We start from the raw sequence: 20,979 nt of genomic DNA on the forward strand, positions 1-20,979 counted from the left end.
CAACTTTGAAAAACTCGCAATGAAATTCATCCAGAATCATTCCTATAGATGAATTGAACCTATCCCTATGTCATTGAAATTTTTGATCTACGAATTTGGACTGGTAACCATCACGATTAATAACGCGATAAAATTTGACAAACTCTCAATGGAATTGATCCAGAATCATTCTTATAGATGAATTGAACCTATCTCTAAGGCATTGAAATGTTTCATCTACGAAATTGGACTGGTAACCATCGTGATTGAAAAAAAATGTCAAGAAATTTGTTATTGAAAACAAACTATCCATCGCCAACGACATCCCGTATTCCCAAGCGGTCACCCTTCCAAGTACTAACGGGACTCGACGTAACTTAACTTCTGGGAGCTGACGAGACCAGGTGCGTTCTACGTGATATGGCCGTTGACATTCAAAAATGAAAATTTACCCTCCCAGTCCCAATGGATGAATAGAAAATCACTTCAAAGTGACAGAAATGTTTGTTCATTGAATTTGGACTGGTAACCATCGCGAATAAAAAGCGCGATCAACTTTGAAAAACTCGCAATGAAATTCATCCAGAATCATTCCTATAGATGAATTGAACCTATCCCTATGTCATTGAAATTTTTGATCTACGAATTTGGACTGGTAACCATCACGATTAATAACGCGATAAAATTTGACAAACTCTCAATGAAATTGATCCAGAATCATTCTTATAGATGAATTGAACCTATCTCTAAGGCATTGAAATGTTTCATCTACGAAATTGGACTGGTAACCTTCGTGATTGAAAAAAAATGTCAAGAAATTTGTTATTGAAAACAAACTATCCATCGCCAACGACATCCCGTATTCTCAAGCGCTCACCCTTCCAAGTACTAACGGGACTCGACGTAACTTAACTTCTGGGAGCTGACGAGACCAGGTGCGTTCTACGTGATATGGCCGTTGACATTCAAAAATGAAAATTGACCCTCCCAGTCCCAATGGATGAATAGAAAATCACTTCAAAGTGACAGAAATGTTTGTTCATTGAATTTGGACTGGTAACCATCGCAAATAAAAAGCGCGATCAACTTTGAAAAACTCGCAATGAAATTCATCCAGAATCATTCCTATAGATGAATTGAACCTATCCCTATGTCATTGAAATTTTTGATCTACGAATTTGGACTGGTAACCATTGCGATTAAAAAACGCGATAAAATTTGACAAAATCTCAATGGAATTGATCCAGAATCATTCTTATAGATGAATTGAACCTATCTCTAAGGCATTGAAATGTTTCATCTACGAAATTGGACTAGTAACCATCGTTATTGAAAAAAAATTTCAAGAAATTTTTTATTGAAAACAAGCTATTCATCGCCAACGACATCCCGTATTCCCAAGCGGTCACCCTTCCAAGTACTAACGGGACTCGACGTAACTTAACTTCTGGGAGCTGACGAGACCAGGTGCGTTCTACGTGATATGGCCGTTGACATTCAAAAATGAAAATTTACCCTCCCAGTCCCAATGGATGAATAGAAAATCACTTCAAAGTGACAGAAATGTTTGTTCTTTGAATTTGGACTGGTAACCATCGCAAATAAAAAGCGCGATCAACTTTGAAAAACTCGCAATGAAATTCATCCAGAATCATTCCTATAGATGAATTGAACCTATCCCTATGTCATTGAAATTTTTGATCTACGAATTTGGACTGGTAACCATTGCGATTAAAAAACGCGATAAAATTTGACAAAATCTCAATGGAATTGATCCAGAATCATTCTTATAGATGCATTGAACCTATCTCTAAGGCATTGAAATGTTTCATCTACGAAATTGGACTGGTAACCATCGTTATTGAAAAAAATTTCAAGAAATTTTTTATTGAAAACAAACTATTCATCGCCAACGACATCCCGTATTCCCAAGCGGTCACCCTTCCAAGTACTAACGGGACTCGACGTAACTTAACTTCTGGGAGCTGACGAGACCAGGTGCGTTCTACGTGATATGGCCGTTGACATTCAAAAATGAAAATTTACCCTCCCAGTCCCAATGGATGAATAGAAAATCACTTCAAAGTGACAGAAATGTTTGTTCTTTGAATTTGGACTGGTAACCATCGCAAATAAAAAGCGCGATCAACTTTGAAAAACTCGCAATGAAATTCATCCAGAATCATTCCTATAGATGAATTGAACCTATCCCTATGTCATTGAAATTTTTGATCTACGAATTTGGACTGGTAACCATTGCGATTAAAAAACGCGATAAAATTTGACAAAATCTCAATGGAATTGATCCAGAATCATTCTTATAGATGCATTGAACCTATCTCTAAGGCATTGAAATGTTTCATCTACGAAATTGGACTGGTAACCATCGTTATTGAAAAAAATTTCAAGAAATTTTTTATTGAAAACAAACTATTCATCGCCAACGACATCCCGTATTCCCAAGCGGTCACCCTTCCAAGTACTAACGGGACTCGACGTAACTTAACTTCTGGGAGCTGACGAGACCAGGTGCGTTCTACGTGATATGGCCGTTGACATTCAAAAATGAAAATTTACCCTCCCAGTCCCAATGGATGAATAGAAAATCACTTCAAAGTGACAGAAATGTTTGTTCTTTGAATTTGGACTGGTAACCATCGCAAATAAAAAGCGCGATCAACTTTGAAAAACTCGCAATGAAATTCATCCAGAATCATTCCTATAGATGAATTGAACCTATCCCTATGTCATTGACATTTTTGATCTACGAATTTGGACTGGTAACCATCACGATTAAAAAACGCGATAAAATTTGACAAACTCTCAATGGAATTGATCCAGAATCATTCTTATAGATGAATTGAACCTATCTCTAAGGCATTGAAATGTTTCATCTACGAAATTGGACTGGTAACCATCGTTATTGAAAAAAAATTTCAAGAAATTTTTTATTGAAAACAAACTATTCATCGCCAACGACATCCCGTATTCCCAAGCGGTCACCCTTCCAAGTACTAACGGGACTCGACGTAACTTAACTTCTGGGAGCTGACGAGACCAGGTGCGTTCTACGTGATATGGCCGTTGACATTCAAAAATGAAAATTTACCCTCCCAGTCCCAATGGATGAATAGAAAATCACTTCAAAGTGACAGAAATGTTTGTTCTTTGAATTTGGACTGGTAACCATCGCAAATAAAAAGCGCGATCAACTTTGAAAAACTCGCAATGAAATTCATCCAGAATCATTCCTATAGATGAATTGAACCTATCCCTATGTCATTGAAATTTTTGATCTACGAATTTGGACTGGTAACCATTGCGATTAAAAAACGCGATAAAATTTGACAAAATCTCAATGGAATTGATCCAGAATCATTCTTATAGATGCATTGAACCTATCTCTAAGGCATTGAAATGTTTCATCTACGAAATTGGACTGGTAACCATCGTTATTGAAAAAAATTTCAAGAAATTTTTTATTGAAAACAAACTATTCATCGCCAACGACATCCCGTATTCCCAAGCGGTCACCCTTCCAAGTACTAACGGGACTCGACGTAACTTAACTTCTGGGAGCTGACGAGACCAGGTGCGTTCTACGTGATATGGCCGTTGACATTCAAAAATGAAAATTTACCCTCCCAGTCCCAATGGATGAATAGAAAATCACTTCAAAGTGACAGAAATGTTTGTTCTTTGAATTTGGACTGGTAACCATCGCAAATAAAAAGCGCGATCAACTTTGAAAAACTCGCAATGAAATTCATCCAGAATCATTCCTATAGATGAATTGAACCTATCCCTATGTCATTGAAATTTTTGATCTACGAATTTGGACTGGTAACCATTGCGATTAAAAAACGCGATAAAATTTGACAAAATCTCAATGGAATTGATCCAGAATCATTCTTATAGATGCATTGAACCTATCTCTAAGGCATTGAAATGTTTCATCTACGAAATTGGACTGGTAACCATCGTTATTGAAAAAAATTTCAAGAAATTTTTTATTGAAAACAAACTATTCATCGCCAACGACATCCCGTATTCCCAAGCGGTCACCCTTCCAAGTACTAACTGGACTCGACGTAACTTAACTTCTGGGAGCTGACGAGACCAGGTGCGTTCTACGTGATATGGCCGTTGACATTCAAAAATGAAAATTTACCCTCCCAGTCCCAATGGATGAATAGAAAATCACTTCAAAGTGACAGAAATGTTTGTTCATTGAATTTGGACTGGTAACCATCGCGAATAAAAAGCGCGATCAACTTTGAAAAACTCGCAATGAAATTCATCCAGAATCATTCCTATAGATGAATTGAACCTATCCCTATGTCATTGAAATTTTTGATCTACGAATTTGGACTGGTAACCATCACGATTAATAACGCGATAAAATTTGACAAACTCTCAATGGAATTGATCCAGAATCATTCTTATAGATGAATTGAACCTATCTCTAAGGCATTGAAATGTTTCATCTACGAAATTGGACTGGTAACCATCGTGATTGAAAAAAAATGTCAAGAAATTTGTTATTGAAAATAAACTATCCATCGCCAACGACATCCCGTATTCTCAAGCGGTCACCCTTCCAAGTACTAACGGGACTCGACGTAACTTAACTTCTGGGAGCTGACGAGACCAGGTGCGTTCTACGTGATATGGCCGTTGACATTCAAAAATGAAAATTTACCCTCCCAGTCCCAATGGATGAATAGAAAATCACTTCAAAGTGACAGAAATGTTTGTTCTTTGAATTTGGACTGGTAACCATCGCAAATAAAAAGCGCGATCAACTTTGAAAAACTCGCAATGAAATTCATCCAGAATCATTCCTATAGATGAATTGAACCTATCCCTATGTCATTGAAATTTTTGATCTACGAATTTGGACTGGTAACCATTGCGATTAAAAAACGCGATAAAATTTGACAAAATCTCAATGGAATTGATCCAGAATCATTCTTATAGATGCATTGAACCTATCTCTAAGGCATTGAAATGTTTCATCTACGAAATTGGACTGGTAACCATCGTTATTGAAAAAAATTTCAAGAAATTTTTTATTGAAAACAAACTATTCATCGCCAACGACATCCCGTATTCCCAAGCGGTCACCCTTCCAAGTACTAACGGGACTCGACGTAACTTAACTTCTGGGAGCTGACGAGACCAGGTGCGTTCTACGTGATATGGCCGTTGACATTCAAAAATGAAAATTTACCCTCCCAGTCCCAATGGATGAATAGAAAATCACTTCAAAGTGACAGAAATGTTTGTTCTTTGAATTTGGACTGGTAACCATCGCAAATAAAAAGCGCGATCAACTTTGAAAAACTCGCAATGAAATTCATCCAGAATCATTCCTATAGATGAATTGAACCTATCCCTATGTCATTGAAATTTTTGATCTACGAATTTGGACTGGTAACCATTGCGATTAAAAAACGCGATAAAATTTGACAAAATCTCAATGGAATTGATCCAGAATCATTCTTATAGATGCATTGAACCTATCTCTAAGGCATTGAAATGTTTCATCTACGAAATTGGACTGGTAACCATCGTTATTGAAAAAAATTTCAAGAAATTTTTTATTGAAAACAAACTATTCATCGCCAACGACATCCCGTATTCCCAAGCGGTCACCCTTCCAAGTACTAACGGGACTCGACGTAACTTAACTTCTGGGAGCTGACGAGACCAGGTGCGTTCTACGTGATATGGCCGTTGACATTCAAAAATGAAAATTTACCCTCCCAGTCCCAATGGATGAATAGAAAATCACTTCAAAGTGACAGAAATGTTTGTTCATTGAATTTGGACTGGTAACCATCGCGAATAAAAAGCGCGATCAACTTTGAAAAACTCGCAATGAAATTCATCCAGAATCATTCCTATAGATGAATTGAACCTATCCCTATGTCATTGAAATTTTTGATCTACGAATTTGGACTGGTAACCATCACGATTAATAACGCGATAAAATTTGACAAACTCTCAATGGAATTGATCCAGAATCATTCTTATAGATGAATTGAACCTATCTCTAAGGCATTGAAATGTTTCATCTACGAAATTGGACTGGCAACCATCGTGATTGAAAAAAAATGTCAAGAAATTTGTTATTGAAAACAAACTATCCATCGCCAACGACATCCCGTATTCTCAAGCGCTCACCCTTCCAAGTACTAACGGGACTCGACGTAACTTAACTTCTGGGAGCTGACGAGACCAGGTGCGTTCTACGTGATATGGCCGTTGACATTCAAAAATGAAAATTGACCCTCCCAGTCCCAATGGATGAATAGAAAATCACTTCAAAGTGACAGAAATGTTTGTTCATTGAATTTGGACTGGTAACCATCGCAAATAAAAAGCGCGATCAACTTTGAAAAACTCGCAATGAAATTCATCCAGAATCATTCCTATAGATGAATTGAACCTATCCCTATGTCATTGAAATTTTTGATCTACGAATTTGGACTGGTAACCATTGCGATTAAAAAACGCGATAAAATTTGACAAAATCTCAATGGAATTGATCCAGAATCATTCTTATAGATGAATTGAACCTATCTCTAAGGCATTGAAATGTTTCATCTACGAAATTGGACTAGTAACCATCGTTATTGAAAAAAAATTTCAAGAAATTTTTTATTGAAAACAAGCTATTCATCGCCAACGACATCCCGTATTCCCAAGCGGTCACCCTTCCAAGTACTAACGGGACTCGACGTAACTTAACTTCTGGGAGCTGACGAGACCAGGTGCGTTCTACGTGATATGGCCGTTGACATTCAAAAATGAAAATTTACCCTCCCAGTCCCAATGGATGAATAGAAAATCACTTCAAAGTGACAGAAATGTTTGTTCTTTGAATTTGGACTGGTAACCATCGCAAATAAAAAGCGCGATCAACTTTGAAAAACTCGCAATGAAATTCATCCAGAATCATTCCTATAGATGAATTGAACCTATCCCTATGTCATTGAAATTTTTGATCTACGAATTTGGACTGGTAACCATTGCGATTAAAAAACGCGATAAAATTTGACAAAATCTCAATGGAATTGATCCAGAATCATTCTTATAGATGCATTGAACCTATCTCTAAGGCATTGAAATGTTTCATCTACGAAATTGGACTGGTAACCATCGTTATTGAAAAAAATTTCAAGAAATTTTTTATTGAAAACAAACTATTCATCGCCAACGACATCCCGTATTCCCAAGCGGTCACCCTTCCAAGTACTAACGGGACTCGACGTAACTTAACTTCTGGGAGCTGACGAGACCAGGTGCGTTCTACGTGATATGGCCGTTGACATTCAAAAATGAAAATTTACCCTCCCAGTCCCAATGGATGAATAGAAAATCACTTCAAAGTGACAGAAATGTTTGTTCTTTGAATTTGGACTGGTAACCATCGCAAATAAAAAGCGCGATCAACTTTGAAAAACTCGCAATGAAATTCATCCAGAATCATTCCTATAGATGAATTGAACCTATCCCTATGTCATTGAAATTTTTGATCTACGAATTTGGACTGGTAACCATTGCGATTAAAAAACGCGATAAAATTTGACAAAATCTCAATGGAATTGATCCAGAATCATTCTTATAGATGCATTGAACCTATCTCTAAGGCATTGAAATGTTTCATCTACGAAATTGGACTGGTAACCATCGTTATTGAAAAAAATTTCAAGAAATTTTTTATTGAAAACAAACTATTCATCGCCAACGACATCCCGTATTCCCAAGCGGTCACCCTTCCAAGTACTAACGGGACTCGACGTAACTTAACTTCTGGGAGCTGACGAGACCAGGTGCGTTCTACGTGATATGGCCGTTGACATTCAAAAATGAAAATTTACCCTCCCAGTCCCAATGGATGAATAGAAAATCACTTCAAAGTGACAGAAATGTTTGTTCATTGAATTTGGACTGGTAACCATCGCGAATAAAAAGCGCGATCAACTTTGAAAAACTCGCAATGAAATTCATCCAGAATCATTCCTATAGATGAATTGAACCTATCCCTATGTCATTGAAATTTTTGATCTACGAATTTGGACTGGTAACCATCACGATTAATAACGCGATAAAATTTGACAAACTCTCAATGGAATTGATCCAGAATCATTCTTATAGATGAATTGAACCTATCTCTAAGGCATTGAAATGTTTCATCTACGAAATTGGACTGGTAACCATCGTGATTGAAAAAAAATGTCAAGAAATTTGTTATTGAAAATAAACTATCCATCGCCAACGACATCCCGTATTCTCAAGCGGTCACCCTTCCAAGTACTAACGGAACTCGACGTAACTTAACTTCTGGGAGCTGACGAGACCAGGTGCGTTCTACGTGATATGGCCGTTGACATTCAAAAATGAAAATTTACCCTCCCAGTCCCAATGGATGAATAGAAAATCACTTCAAAGTGACAGAAATGTTTGTTCTTTGAATTTGGACTGGTAACCATCGCAAATAAAAAGCGCGATCAACTTTGAAAAACTCGCAATGAAATTCATCCAGAATCATTCCTATAGATGAATTGAACCTATCCCTATGTCATTGACATTTTTGATCTACGAATTTGGACTGGTAACCATCACGATTAAAAAACGCGATAAAATTTGACAAACTCTCAATGGAATTGATCCAGAATCATTCTTATAGATGAATTGAACCTATCTCTAAGGCATTGAAATGTTTCATCTACGAAATTGGACTGGTAACCATCGTGATTGAAAAAAAATTTCAAGAAATTTTTTATTGAAAACAAACTATTCATCGCCAACGACATCCCGTATTCCCAAGCGGTCACCCTTCCAAGTACTAACGGGACTCGACGTAACTTAACTTCTGGGAGCTGACGAGACCAGGTGCGTTCTACGTGATATGGCCGTTGACATTCAAAAATGAAAATTTACCCTCCCAGTCCCAATGGATGAATAGAAAATCACTTCAAAGTGACAGAAATGTTTGTTCATTGAATTTGGACTGGTAACCATCGCGAATAAAAAGCGCGATCAACTTTGAAAAACTCGCAATGAAATTCATCCAGAATCATTCCTATAGATGAATTGAACCTATCCCTATGTCATTGAAATTTTTGATCTACGAATTTGGACTGGTAACCATCACGATTAATAACGCGATAAAATTTGACAAACTCTCAATGGAATTGATCCAGAATCATTCTTATAGATGAATTGAACCTATCTCTAAGGCATTGAAATGTTTCATCTACGAAATTGGACTGGTAACCATCGTTATTGAAAAAAAATGTCAAGAAATTTTTTATTGAAAACAAACTATCCATCGCCAACGACATCCCGTATTCCCAAGCGGTCACCATTCCAAGTACTAACGGAACTCGACGTAACTTAACTTCTGGGAGCTGACGAGACCAGGTGCGTTCTACGTGATATGGCCATTGACATTCAAAAATGAAAATTTACCCTCCCAGTCCCAATGGATGAATAGAAAATCACTTCAAAGTGACAGAAATGTTTGTTCATTGAATTTTGACTGGTAACCATCGCGAATAAAAAGCGCGATGAACTTTGAAAAACTCGCAATGAAATTCATCCAGAATCATTCCTATAGATGAATTGAACCTATCCCTATGTCATTGAAATTTTTGATCTACGAATTTGGACTGGTAACCATCACGATTAAAAAACGCGATAAAATTTGACAAACTCTCAATGGAATTGATCCAGAATCATTCTTATAGATGAATTGAACCTATCTCTAAGGCATTGAAATGTTTCATCTACGAAATTGGACTGGTAACCATCGTGATTGAAAAAAAATGTCAAGAAATTTGTTATTGAAAACAAACTATCCATCGCCAACGACATCCCGTATTCTCAAGCGCTCACCCTTCCAAGTACTAACGGGACTCGACGTAACTTAACTTCTGGGAGCTGACGAGACCAGGTGCGTTCTACGTGATATGGCCGTTGACATTCAAAAATGAAAATTTACCCTCCCAGTCCCAATGGATGAATAGAAAATCACTTCAAAGTGACAGAAATGTTTGTTCTTTGAATTTGGACTGGTAACCATCGCAAATAAAAAGCGCGATCAACTTTGAAAAACTCGCAATGAAATTCATCCAGAATCATTCCTATAGATGAATTGAACCTATCCCTATGTCATTGACATTTTTGATCTACGAATTTGGACTGGTAACCATCACGATTAAAAAACGCGATAAAATTTGACAAACTCTCAATGGAATTGATCCAGAATCATTCTTATAGATGAATTGAACCTATCTCTAAGGCATTGAAATGTTTCATCTACGAAATTGGACTGGTAACCATCGTTATTGAAAAAAAATTTCAAGAAATTTTTTATTGAAAACAAACTATTCACCGCCAACGACATCCCGTATTCCCAAGCGGTCACCCTTCCAAGTACTAACGGGACTCGACGTAACTTAACTTCTGGGAGCTGACGAGACCAGGTGCGTTCTACGTGATATGGCCGTTGACATTCAAAAATGAAAATTTACCCTCCCAGTCCCAATGGATGAATAGAAAATCACTTCAAAGTGACAGAAATGTTTGTTCTTTGAATTTGGACTGGTAACCATCGCGAATAAAAAGCGCGATCAACTTTGAAAAACTCGCAATGAAATTCATCCAGAATCATTCCTATAGATGAATTGAACCTATCCCTATGTCATTGAAATTTTTGATCTACGAATTTGGACTGGTAACCATTGCGATTAAAAAACGCGATAAAATTTGACAAAATCTCAATGGAATTGATCCAGAATCATTCTTATAGATGCATTGAACCTATCTCTAAGGCATTGAAATGTTTCATCTACGAAATTGGACTGGTAACCATCGTTATTGAAAAAAATTTCAAGAAATTTTTTATTGAAAACAAACTATTCATCGCCAACGACATCCCGTATTCCCAAGCGGTCACCCTTCCAAGTACTAACGGGACTCGACGTAACTTAACTTCTGGGAGCTGACGAGACCAGGTGCGTTCTACGTGATATGGCCGTTGACATTCAAAAATGAAAATTTACCCTCCCAGTCCCAATGGATGAATAGAAAATCACTTCAAAGTGACAGAAATGTTTGTTCTTTGAATTTGGACTGGTAACCATCGCAAATAAAAAGCGCGATCAACTTTGAAAAACTCGCAATGAAATTCATCCAGAATCATTCCTATAGATGAATTGAACCTATCCCTATGTCATTGAAATTTTTGATCTACGAATTTGGACTGGTAACCATTGCGATTAAAAAACGCGATAAAATTTGACAAAATCTCAATGGAATTGATCCAGAATCATTCTTATAGATGCATTGAACCTATCTCTAAGGCATTGAAATGTTTCATCTACGAAATTGGACTGGTAACCATCGTTATTGAAAAAAAATTTCAAGAAATTTTTTATTGAAAACAAACTATTCATCGCCAACGACATCCCGTATTCCCAAGCGGTCACCCTTCCAAGTACTAACGGGACTCGACGTAACTTAACTTCTGGGAGCTGACGAGACCAGGTGCGTTCTACGTGATATGGCCGTTGACATTCAAAAATGAAAATTTACCCTCCCAGTCCCAATGGATGAATAGAAAATCACTTCAAAGTGACAGAAATGTTTGTTCATTGAATTTGGACTGGTAACCATCGCGAATAAAAAGCGCGATCAACTTTGAAAAACTCGCAATGAAATTCATCCAGAATCATTCCTATAGATGAATTGAACCTATCCCTATGTCATTGAAATTTTTGATCTACGAATTTGGACTGGTAACCATTGCGATTAAAAAACGCGATAAAATTTGACAAAATCTCAATGGAATTGATCCAGAATCATTCTTATAGATGCATTGAACCTATCTCTAAGGCATTGAAATGTTTCATCTACGAAATTGGACTGGTAACCATCGTTATTGAAAAAAATTTCAAGAAATTTTTTATTGAAAACAAACTATTCATCGCCAACGACATCCCGTATTCCCAAGCGGTCACCCTTCCAAGTACTAACGGGACTCGACGTAACTTAACTTCTGGGAGCTGACGAGACCAGGTGCGTTCTACGTGATATGGCCGTTGACATTCAAAAATGAAAATTTACCCTCCCAGTCCCAATGGATGAATAGAAAATCACTTCAAAGTGACAGAAATGTTTGTTCTTTGAATTTGGACTGGTAACCATCGCAAATAAAAAGCGCGATCAACTTTGAAAAACTCGCAATGAAATTCATCCAGAATCATTCCTATAGATGAATTGAACCTATCCCTATGTCATTGAAATTTTTGATCTACGAATTTGGACTGGTAACCATTGCGATTAAAAAACGCGATAAAATTTGACAAAATCTCAATGGAATTGATCCAGAATCATTCTTATAGATGCATTGAACCTATCTCTAAGGCATTGAAATGTTTCATCTACGAAATTGGACTGGTAACCATCGTTATTGAAAAAAAATTTCAAGAAATTTTTTATTGAAAACAAACTATTCATCGCCAACGACATCCCGTATTCCCAAGCGGTCACCCTTCCAAGTACTAACGGGACTCGACGTAACTTAACTTCTGGGAGCTGACGAGACCAGGTGCGTTCTACGTGATATGGCCGTTGACATTCAAAAATGAAAATTTACCCTCCCAGTCCCAATGGATGAATAGAAAATCACTTCAAAGTGACAGAAATGTTTGTTCATTGAATTTGGACTGGTAACCATCGCGAATAAAAAGCGCGATCAACTTTGAAAAACTCGCAATGAAATTCATCCAGAATCATTCCTATAGATGAATTGAACCTATCCCTATGTCATTGAAATTTTTGATCTACGAATTTGGACTGGTAACCATTGCGATTAAAAAACGCGATAAAATTTGACAAAATCTCAATGGAATTGATCCAGAATCATTCTTATAGATGCATTGAACCTATCTCTAAGGCATTGAAATGTTTCATCTACGAAATTGGACTGGTAACCATCGTTATTGAAAAAAATTTCAAGAAATTTTTTATTGAAAACAAACTATTCATCGCCAACGACATCCCGTATTCCCAAGCGGTCACCCTTCCAAGTACTAACGGGACTCGACGTAACTTAACTTCTGGGAGCTGACGAGACCAGGTGCGTTCTACGTGATATGGCCGTTGACATTCAAAAATGAAAATTTACCCTCCCAGTCCCAATGGATGAATAGAAAATCACTTCAAAGTGACAGAAATGTTTGTTCTTTGAATTTGGACTGGTAACCATCGCAAATAAAAAGCGCGATCAACTTTGAAAAACTCGCAATGAAATTCATCCAGAATCATTCCTATAGATGAATTGAACCTATCCCTATGTCATTGAAATTTTTGATCTACGAATTTGGACTGGTAACCATTGCGATTAAAAAACGCGATAAAATTTGACAAAATCTCAATGGAATTGATCCAGAATCATTCTTATAGATGCATTGAACCTATCTCTAAGGCATTGAAATGTTTCATCTACGAAATTGGACTGGTAACCATCGTTATTGAAAAAAATTTCAAGAAATTTTTTATTGAAAACAAACTATTCATCGCCAACGACATCCCGTATTCCCAAGCGGTCACCCTTCCAAGTACTAACGGGACTCGACGTAACTTAACTTCTGGGAGCTGACGAGACCAGGTGCGTTCTACGTGATATGGCCGTTGACATTCAAAAATGAAAATTTACCCTCCCAGTCCCAATGGATGAATAGAAAATCACTTCAAAGTGACAGAAATGTTTGTTCTTTGAATTTGGACTGGTAACCATCGCAAATAAAAAGCGCGATCAACTTTGAAAAACTCGCAATGAAATTCATCCAGAATCATTCCTATAGATGAATTGAACCTATCCCTATGTCATTGAAATTTTTGATCTACGAATTTGGACTGGTAACCATTGCGATTAAAAAACGCGATAAAATTTGACAAAATCTCAATGGAATTGATCCAGAATCATTCTTATAGATGCATTGAACCTATCTCTAAGGCATTGAAATGTTTCATCTACGAAATTGGACTGGTAACCATCGTTATTGAAAAAAATTTCAAGAAATTTTTTATTGAAAACAAACTATTCATCGCCAACGACATCCCGTATTCCCAAGCGGTCACCCTTCCAAGTACTAACGGGACTCGACGTAACTTAACTTCTGGGAGCTGACGAGACCAGGTGCGTTCTACGTGATATGGCCGTTGACATTCAAAAATGAAAATTTACCCTCCCAGTCCCAATGGATGAATAGAAAATCACTTCAAAGTGACAGAAATGTTTGTTCTTTGAATTTGGACTGGTAACCATCGCAAATAAAAAGCGCGATCAACTTTGAAAAACTCGCAATGAAATTCATCCAGAATCATTCCTATAGATGAATTGAACCTATCCCTATGTCATTGAAATTTTTGATCTACGAATTTGGACTGGTAACCATTGCGATTAAAAAACGCGATAAAATTTGACAAAATCTCAATGGAATTGATCCAGAATCATTCTTATAGATGCATTGAACCTATCTCTAAGGCATTGAAATGTTTCATCTACGAAATTGGACTGGTAACCATCGTTATTGAAAAAAAATTTCAAGAAATTTTTTATTGAAAACAAACTATTCATCGCCAACGACATCCCGTATTCCCAAGCGGTCACCCTTCCAAGTACTAACGGGACTCGACGTAACTTAACTTCTGGGAGCTGACGAGACCAGGTGCGTTCTACGTGATATGGCCGTTGACATTCAAAAATGAAAATTTACCCTCCCAGTCCCAATGGATGAATAGAAAATCACTTCAAAGTGACAGAAATGTTTGTTCATTGAATTTGGACTGGTAACCATCGCGAATAAAAAGCGCGATCAACTTTGAAAAACTCGCAATGAAATTCATCCAGAATCATTCCTATAGATGAATTGAACCTATCCCTATGTCATTGAAATTTTTGATCTACGAATTTGGACTGGTAACCATTGCGATTAAAAAACGCGATAAAATTTGACAAAATCTCAATGGAATTGATCCAGAATCATTCTTATAGATGCATTGAACCTATCTCTAAGGCATTGAAATGTTTCATCTACGAAATTGGACTGGTAACCATCGTTATTGAAAAAAATTTCAAGAAATTTTTTATTGAAAACAAACTATTCATCGCCAACGACATCCCGTATTCCCAAGCGGTCACCCTTCCAAGTACTAACGGGACTCGACGTAACTTAACTTCTGGGAGCTGACGAGACCAGGTGCGTTCTACGTGATATGGCCGTTGACATTCAAAAATGAAAATTTACCCTCCCAGTCCCAATGGATGAATAGAAAATCACTTCAAAGTGACAGAAATGTTTGTTCTTTGAATTTGGACTGGTAACCATCGCAAATAAAAAGCGCGATCAACTTTGAAAAACTCGCAATGAAATTCATCCAGAATCATTCCTATAGATGAATTGAACCTATCCCTATGTCATTGAAATTTTTGATCTACGAATTTGGACTGGTAACCATTGCGATTAAAAAACGCGATAAAATTTGACAAAATCTCAATGGAATTGATCCAGAATCATTCTTATAGATGCATTGAACCTATCTCTAAGGCATTGAAATGTTTCATCTACGAAATTGGACTGGTAACCATCGTTATTGAAAAAAAATTTCAAGAAATTTTTTATTGAAAACAAACTATTCATCGCCAACGACATCCCGTATTCCCAAGCGGTCACCCTTCCAAGTACTAACGGGACTCGACGTAACTTAACTTCTGGGAGCTGACGAGACCAGGTGCGTTCTACGTGATATGGCCGTTGACATTCAAAAATGAAAATTTACCCTCCCAGTCCCAATGGATGAATAGAAAATCACTTCAAAGTGACAGAAATGTTTGTTCATTGAATTTGGACTGGTAACCATCGCGAATAAAAAGCGCGATCAACTTTGAAAAACTCGCAATGAAATTCATCCAGAATCATTCCTATAGATGAATTGAACCTATCCCTATGTCATTGAAATTTTTGATCTACGAATTTGGACTGGTAACCATTGCGATTAAAAAACGCGATAAAATTTGACAAAATCTCAATGGAATTGATCCAGAATCATTCTTATAGATGCATTGAACCTATCTCTAAGGCATTGAAATGTTTCATCTACGAAATTGGACTGGTAACCATCGTTATTGAAAAAAATTTCAAGAAATTTTTTATTGAAAACAAACTATTCATCGCCAACGACATCCCGTATTCCCAAGCGGTCACCCTTCCAAGTACTAACGGGACTCGACGTAACTTAACTTCTGGGAGCTGACGAGACCAGGTGCGTTCTACGTGATATGGCCGTTGACATTCAAAAATGAAAATTTACCCTCCCAGTCCCAATGGATGAATAGAAAATCACTTCAAAGTGACAGAAATGTTTGTTCTTTGAATTTGGACTGGTAACCATCGCAAATAAAAAGCGCGATCAACTTTGAAAAACTCGCAATGAAATTCATCCAGAATCATTCCTATAGATGAATTGAACCTATCCCTATGTCATTGAAATTTTTGATCTACGAATTTGGACTGGTAACCATTGCGATTAAAAAACGCGATAAAATTTGACAAAATCTCAATGGAATTGATCCAGAATCATTCTTATAGATGCATTGAACCTATCTCTAAGGCATTGAAATGTTTCATCTACGAAATTGGACTGGTAACCATCGTTATTGAAAAAAATTTCAAGAAATTTTTTATTGAAAACAAACTATTCATCGCCAACGACATCCCGTATTCCCAAGCGGTCACCCTTCCAAGTACTAACGGGACTCGACGTAACTTAACTTCTGGGAGCTGACGAGACCAGGTGCGTTCTACGTGATATGGCCGTTGACATTCAAAAATGAAAATTTACCCTCCCAGTCCCAATGGATGAATAGAAAATCACTTCAAAGTGACAGAAATGTTTGTTCTTTGAATTTGGACTGGTAACCATCGCAAATAAAAAGCGCGATCAACTTTGAAAAACTCGCAATGAAATTCATCCAGAATCATTCCTATAGATGAATTGAACCTATCCCTATGTCATTGAAATTTTTGATCTACGAATTTGGACTGGTAACCATTGCGATTAAAAAACGCGATAAAATTTGACAAAATCTCAATGGAATTGATCCAGAATCATTCTTATAGATGCATTGAACCTATCTCTAAGGCATTGAAATGTTTCATCTACGAAATTGGACTGGTAACCATCGTTATTGAAAAAAAATTTCAAGAAATTTTTTATTGAAAACAAACTATTCATCGCCAACGACATCCCGTATTCCCAAGCGGTCACCCTTCCAAGTACTAACGGGACTCGACGTAACTTAACTTCTGGGAGCTGACGAGACCAGGTGCGTTCTACGTGATATGGCCGTTGACATTCAAAAATGAAAATTTACCCTCCCAGTCCCAATGGATGAATAGAAAATCACTTCAAAGTGACAGAAATGTTTGTTCATTGAATTTGGACTGGTAACCATCGCGAATAAAAAGCGCGATCAACTTTGAAAAACTCGCAATGAAATTCATCCAGAATCATTCCTATAGATGAATTGAACCTATCCCTATGTCATTGAAATTTTTGATCTACGAATTTGGACTGGTAACCATTGCGATTAAAAAACGCGATAAAATTTGACAAAATCTCAATGGAATTGATCCAGAATCATTCTTATAGATGCATTGAACCTATCTCTAAGGCATTGAAATGTTTCATCTACGAAATTGGACTGGTAACCATCGTTATTGAAAAAAATTTCAAGAAATTTTTTATTGAAAACAAACTATTCATCGCCAACGACATCCCGTATTCCCAAGCGGTCACCCTTCCAAGTACTAACGGGACTCGACGTAACTTAACTTCTGGGAGCTGACGAGACCAGGTGCGTTCTACGTGATATGGCCGTTGACATTCAAAAATGAAAATTTACCCTCCCAGTCCCAATGGATGAATAGAAAATCACTTCAAAGTGACAGAAATGTTTGTTCTTTGAATTTGGACTGGTAACCATCGCAAATAAAAAGCGCGATCAACTTTGAAAAACTCGCAATGAAATTCATCCAGAATCATTCCTATAGATGAATTGAACCTATCCCTATGTCATTGAAATTTTTGATCTACGAATTTGGACTGGTAACCATTGCGATTAAAAAACGCGATAAAATTTGACAAAATCTCAATGGAATTGATCCAGAATCATTCTTATAGATGCATTGAACCTATCTCTAAGGCATTGAAATGTTTCATCTACGAAATTGGACTGGTAACCATCGTTATTGAAAAAAAATTTCAAGAAATTTTTTATTGAAAACAAACTATTCATCGCCAACGACATCCCGTATTCCCAAGCGGTCACCCTTCCAAGTACTAACGGGACTCGACGTAACTTAACTTCTGGGAGCTGACGAGACCAGGTGCGTTCTACGTGATATGGCCGTTGACATTCAAAAATGAAAATTTACCCTCCCAGTCCCAATGGATGAATAGAAAATCACTTCAAAGTGACAGAAATGTTTGTTCATTGAATTTGGACTGGTAACCATCGCGAATAAAAAGCGCGATCAACTTTGAAAAACTCGCAATGAAATTCATCCAGAATCATTCCTATAGATGAATTGAACCTATCCCTATGTCATTGAAATTTTTGATCTACGAATTTGGACTGGTAACCATTGCGATTAAAAAACGCGATAAAATTTGACAAAATCTCAATGGAATTGATCCAGAATCATTCTTATAGATGCATTGAACCTATCTCTAAGGCATTGAAATGTTTCATCTACGAAATTGGACTGGTAACCATCGTTATTGAAAAAAATTTCAAGAAATTTTTTATTGAAAACAAACTATTCATCGCCAACGACATCCCGTATTCCCAAGCGGTCAACCTTCCAAGTACTAACGGGACTCGACGTAACTTAACTTCTGGGAGCTGACGAGACCAGGTGCGTTCTACGTGATATGGCCGTTGACATTCAAAAATGAAAATTTACCCTCCCAGTCCCAATGGATGAATAGAAAATCACTTCAAAGTGACAGAAATGTTTGTTCTTTGAATTTGGACTGGTAACCATCGCAAATAAAAAGCGCGATCAACTTTGAAAAACTCGCAATGAAATTCATCCAGAATCATTCCTATAGATGAATTGAACCTATCCCTATGTCATTGAAATTTTTGATCTACGAATTTGGACTGGTAACCATTGCGATTAAAAAACGCGATAAAATTTGACAAAATCTCAATGGAATTGATCCAGAATCATTCTTATAGATGCATTGAACCTATCTCTAAGGCATTGAAATGTTTCATCTACGAAATTGGACTGGTAACCATCGTTATTGAAAAAAATTTCAAGAAATTTTTTATTGAAAACAAACTATTCATCGCCAACGACATCCCGTATTCCCAAGCGGTCACCCTTCCAAGTACTAACGGGACTCGACGTAACTTAACTTCTGGGAGCTGACGAGACCAGGTGCGTTCTACGTGATATGGCCGTTGACATTCAAAAATGAAAATTTACCCTCCCAGTCCCAATGGATGAATAGAAAATCACTTCAAAGTGACAGAAATGTTTGTTCTTTGAATTTGGACTGGTAACCATCGCGAATAAAAAGCGCGATCAACTTTGAAAAACTCGCAATGAAATTCATCCAGAATCATTCCTATAGATGAATTGAACCTATCCCTATGTCATTGAAATTTTTGATCTACGAATTTGGACTGGTAACCATTGCGATTAAAAAACGCGATAAAATTTGACAAAATCTCAATGGAATTGATCCAGAATCATTCTTATAGATGCATTGAACCTATCTCTAAGGCATTGAAATGTTTCATCTACGAAATTGGACTGGTAACCATCGTTATTGAAAAAAATTTCAAGAAATTTTTTATTGAAAACAAACTATTCATCGCCAACGACATCCCGTATTCCCAAGCGGTCACCCTTCCAAGTACTAACGGGACTCGACGTAACTTAACTTCTGGGAGCTGACGAGACCAGGTGCGTTCTACGTGATATGGCCGTTGACATTCAAAAATGAAAATTTACCCTCCCAGTCCCAATGGATGAATAGAAAATCACTTCAAAGTGACAGAAATGTTTGTTCTTTGAATTTGGACTGGTAACCATCGCAAATAAAAAGCGCGATCAACTTTGAAAAACTCGCAATGAAATTCATCCAGAATCATTCCTATAGATGAATTGAACCTATCCCTATGTCATTGAAATTTTTGATCTACGAATTTGGACTGGTAACCATTGCGATTAAAAAACGCGATAAAATTTGACAAAATCTCAATGGAATTGATCCAGAATCATTCTTATAGATGCATTGAACCTATCTCTAAGGCATTGAAATGTTTCATCTACGAAATTGGACTGGTAACCATCGTTATTGAAAAAAATTTCAAGAAATTTTTTATTGAAAACAAACTATTCATCGCCAACGACATCCCGTATTCCCAAGCGGTCACCCTTCCAAGTACTAACGGGACTCGACGTAACTTAACTTCTGGGAGCTGACGAGACCAGGTGCGTTCTACGTGATATGGCCGTTGACATTCAAAACTGAAAATTTACCCTCCCAGTCCCAATGGATGAATAGAAAATCACTTCAAAGTGACAGAAATGTTTGTTCTTTGAATTTGGACTGGTAACCATCGCAAATAAAAAGCGCGATCAACTTTGAAAAACTCGCAATGAAATTCATCCAGAATCATTCCTATAGATGAATTGAACCTATCCCTATGTCATTGAAATTTTTGATCTACGAATTTGGACTGGTAACCATTGCGATTAAAAAACGCGATAAAATTTGACAAAATCTCAATGGAATTGATCCAGAATCATTCTTATAGATGCATTGAACCTATCTCTAAGGCATTGAAATGTTTCATCTACGAAATTGGACTGGTAACCATCGTTATTGAAAAAAAAT

At 37.0% G+C, this 20,979-nt stretch overlaps 39 pseudogenes; all 39 read right to left on the bottom strand.

Moving 5' to 3' along the window:
- Positions 1 to 292: 292 nt before the first annotated feature.
- On the bottom strand, positions 293 to 411 carry LOC124318298 (annotated as a pseudogene).
- A 412-nt stretch (positions 412 to 823) lies between these two features.
- On the bottom strand, positions 824 to 942 carry LOC124318213 (annotated as a pseudogene).
- A 413-nt stretch (positions 943 to 1,355) lies between these two features.
- On the bottom strand, positions 1,356 to 1,474 carry LOC124318299 (annotated as a pseudogene).
- Positions 1,475 to 1,886: 412 nt separating this feature from the next.
- Positions 1,887 to 2,005, bottom strand: LOC124318300 (annotated as a pseudogene).
- Positions 2,006 to 2,417: 412 nt separating this feature from the next.
- On the bottom strand, positions 2,418 to 2,536 carry LOC124318301 (annotated as a pseudogene).
- A 413-nt stretch (positions 2,537 to 2,949) lies between these two features.
- Positions 2,950 to 3,068, bottom strand: LOC124318303 (annotated as a pseudogene).
- A 412-nt stretch (positions 3,069 to 3,480) lies between these two features.
- LOC124318304 lies at positions 3,481 to 3,599 on the bottom strand (annotated as a pseudogene).
- A 412-nt stretch (positions 3,600 to 4,011) lies between these two features.
- LOC124318133 lies at positions 4,012 to 4,130 on the bottom strand (annotated as a pseudogene).
- A 412-nt stretch (positions 4,131 to 4,542) lies between these two features.
- LOC124318704 lies at positions 4,543 to 4,661 on the bottom strand (annotated as a pseudogene).
- A 412-nt stretch (positions 4,662 to 5,073) lies between these two features.
- On the bottom strand, positions 5,074 to 5,192 carry LOC124318305 (annotated as a pseudogene).
- Positions 5,193 to 5,604: 412 nt separating this feature from the next.
- LOC124318306 lies at positions 5,605 to 5,723 on the bottom strand (annotated as a pseudogene).
- Positions 5,724 to 6,135: 412 nt separating this feature from the next.
- On the bottom strand, positions 6,136 to 6,254 carry LOC124318214 (annotated as a pseudogene).
- Positions 6,255 to 6,667: 413 nt separating this feature from the next.
- LOC124318307 lies at positions 6,668 to 6,786 on the bottom strand (annotated as a pseudogene).
- Positions 6,787 to 7,198: 412 nt separating this feature from the next.
- Positions 7,199 to 7,317, bottom strand: LOC124318308 (annotated as a pseudogene).
- A 412-nt stretch (positions 7,318 to 7,729) lies between these two features.
- LOC124318309 lies at positions 7,730 to 7,848 on the bottom strand (annotated as a pseudogene).
- A 412-nt stretch (positions 7,849 to 8,260) lies between these two features.
- LOC124318118 lies at positions 8,261 to 8,379 on the bottom strand (annotated as a pseudogene).
- A 413-nt stretch (positions 8,380 to 8,792) lies between these two features.
- Positions 8,793 to 8,911, bottom strand: LOC124318310 (annotated as a pseudogene).
- Positions 8,912 to 9,323: 412 nt separating this feature from the next.
- On the bottom strand, positions 9,324 to 9,442 carry LOC124318246 (annotated as a pseudogene).
- Positions 9,443 to 9,855: 413 nt separating this feature from the next.
- On the bottom strand, positions 9,856 to 9,974 carry LOC124318215 (annotated as a pseudogene).
- Positions 9,975 to 10,387: 413 nt separating this feature from the next.
- On the bottom strand, positions 10,388 to 10,506 carry LOC124318311 (annotated as a pseudogene).
- A 412-nt stretch (positions 10,507 to 10,918) lies between these two features.
- Positions 10,919 to 11,037, bottom strand: LOC124318313 (annotated as a pseudogene).
- Positions 11,038 to 11,450: 413 nt separating this feature from the next.
- On the bottom strand, positions 11,451 to 11,569 carry LOC124318315 (annotated as a pseudogene).
- A 412-nt stretch (positions 11,570 to 11,981) lies between these two features.
- On the bottom strand, positions 11,982 to 12,100 carry LOC124318316 (annotated as a pseudogene).
- Positions 12,101 to 12,513: 413 nt separating this feature from the next.
- LOC124318317 lies at positions 12,514 to 12,632 on the bottom strand (annotated as a pseudogene).
- Positions 12,633 to 13,044: 412 nt separating this feature from the next.
- Positions 13,045 to 13,163, bottom strand: LOC124318319 (annotated as a pseudogene).
- Positions 13,164 to 13,575: 412 nt separating this feature from the next.
- On the bottom strand, positions 13,576 to 13,694 carry LOC124318320 (annotated as a pseudogene).
- Positions 13,695 to 14,106: 412 nt separating this feature from the next.
- Positions 14,107 to 14,225, bottom strand: LOC124318321 (annotated as a pseudogene).
- Positions 14,226 to 14,638: 413 nt separating this feature from the next.
- On the bottom strand, positions 14,639 to 14,757 carry LOC124318322 (annotated as a pseudogene).
- Positions 14,758 to 15,169: 412 nt separating this feature from the next.
- LOC124318323 lies at positions 15,170 to 15,288 on the bottom strand (annotated as a pseudogene).
- Positions 15,289 to 15,701: 413 nt separating this feature from the next.
- LOC124318324 lies at positions 15,702 to 15,820 on the bottom strand (annotated as a pseudogene).
- A 412-nt stretch (positions 15,821 to 16,232) lies between these two features.
- On the bottom strand, positions 16,233 to 16,351 carry LOC124318325 (annotated as a pseudogene).
- Positions 16,352 to 16,763: 412 nt separating this feature from the next.
- On the bottom strand, positions 16,764 to 16,882 carry LOC124318327 (annotated as a pseudogene).
- A 413-nt stretch (positions 16,883 to 17,295) lies between these two features.
- On the bottom strand, positions 17,296 to 17,414 carry LOC124318328 (annotated as a pseudogene).
- Positions 17,415 to 17,826: 412 nt separating this feature from the next.
- On the bottom strand, positions 17,827 to 17,945 carry LOC124318330 (annotated as a pseudogene).
- Positions 17,946 to 18,358: 413 nt separating this feature from the next.
- On the bottom strand, positions 18,359 to 18,477 carry LOC124318331 (annotated as a pseudogene).
- Positions 18,478 to 18,889: 412 nt separating this feature from the next.
- LOC124318117 lies at positions 18,890 to 19,008 on the bottom strand (annotated as a pseudogene).
- Positions 19,009 to 19,420: 412 nt separating this feature from the next.
- On the bottom strand, positions 19,421 to 19,539 carry LOC124318332 (annotated as a pseudogene).
- A 412-nt stretch (positions 19,540 to 19,951) lies between these two features.
- LOC124318333 lies at positions 19,952 to 20,070 on the bottom strand (annotated as a pseudogene).
- A 412-nt stretch (positions 20,071 to 20,482) lies between these two features.
- Positions 20,483 to 20,601, bottom strand: LOC124318334 (annotated as a pseudogene).
- Positions 20,602 to 20,979: the final 378 nt, after the last annotated feature.

Source organism: Daphnia pulicaria, unplaced genomic scaffold (genome assembly GCF_021234035.1).
Source record: "Daphnia pulicaria isolate SC F1-1A unplaced genomic scaffold, SC_F0-13Bv2 h1tg000068l, whole genome shotgun sequence".
Taxonomy (NCBI): domain Eukaryota; kingdom Metazoa; phylum Arthropoda; class Branchiopoda; order Diplostraca; family Daphniidae; genus Daphnia; species Daphnia pulicaria.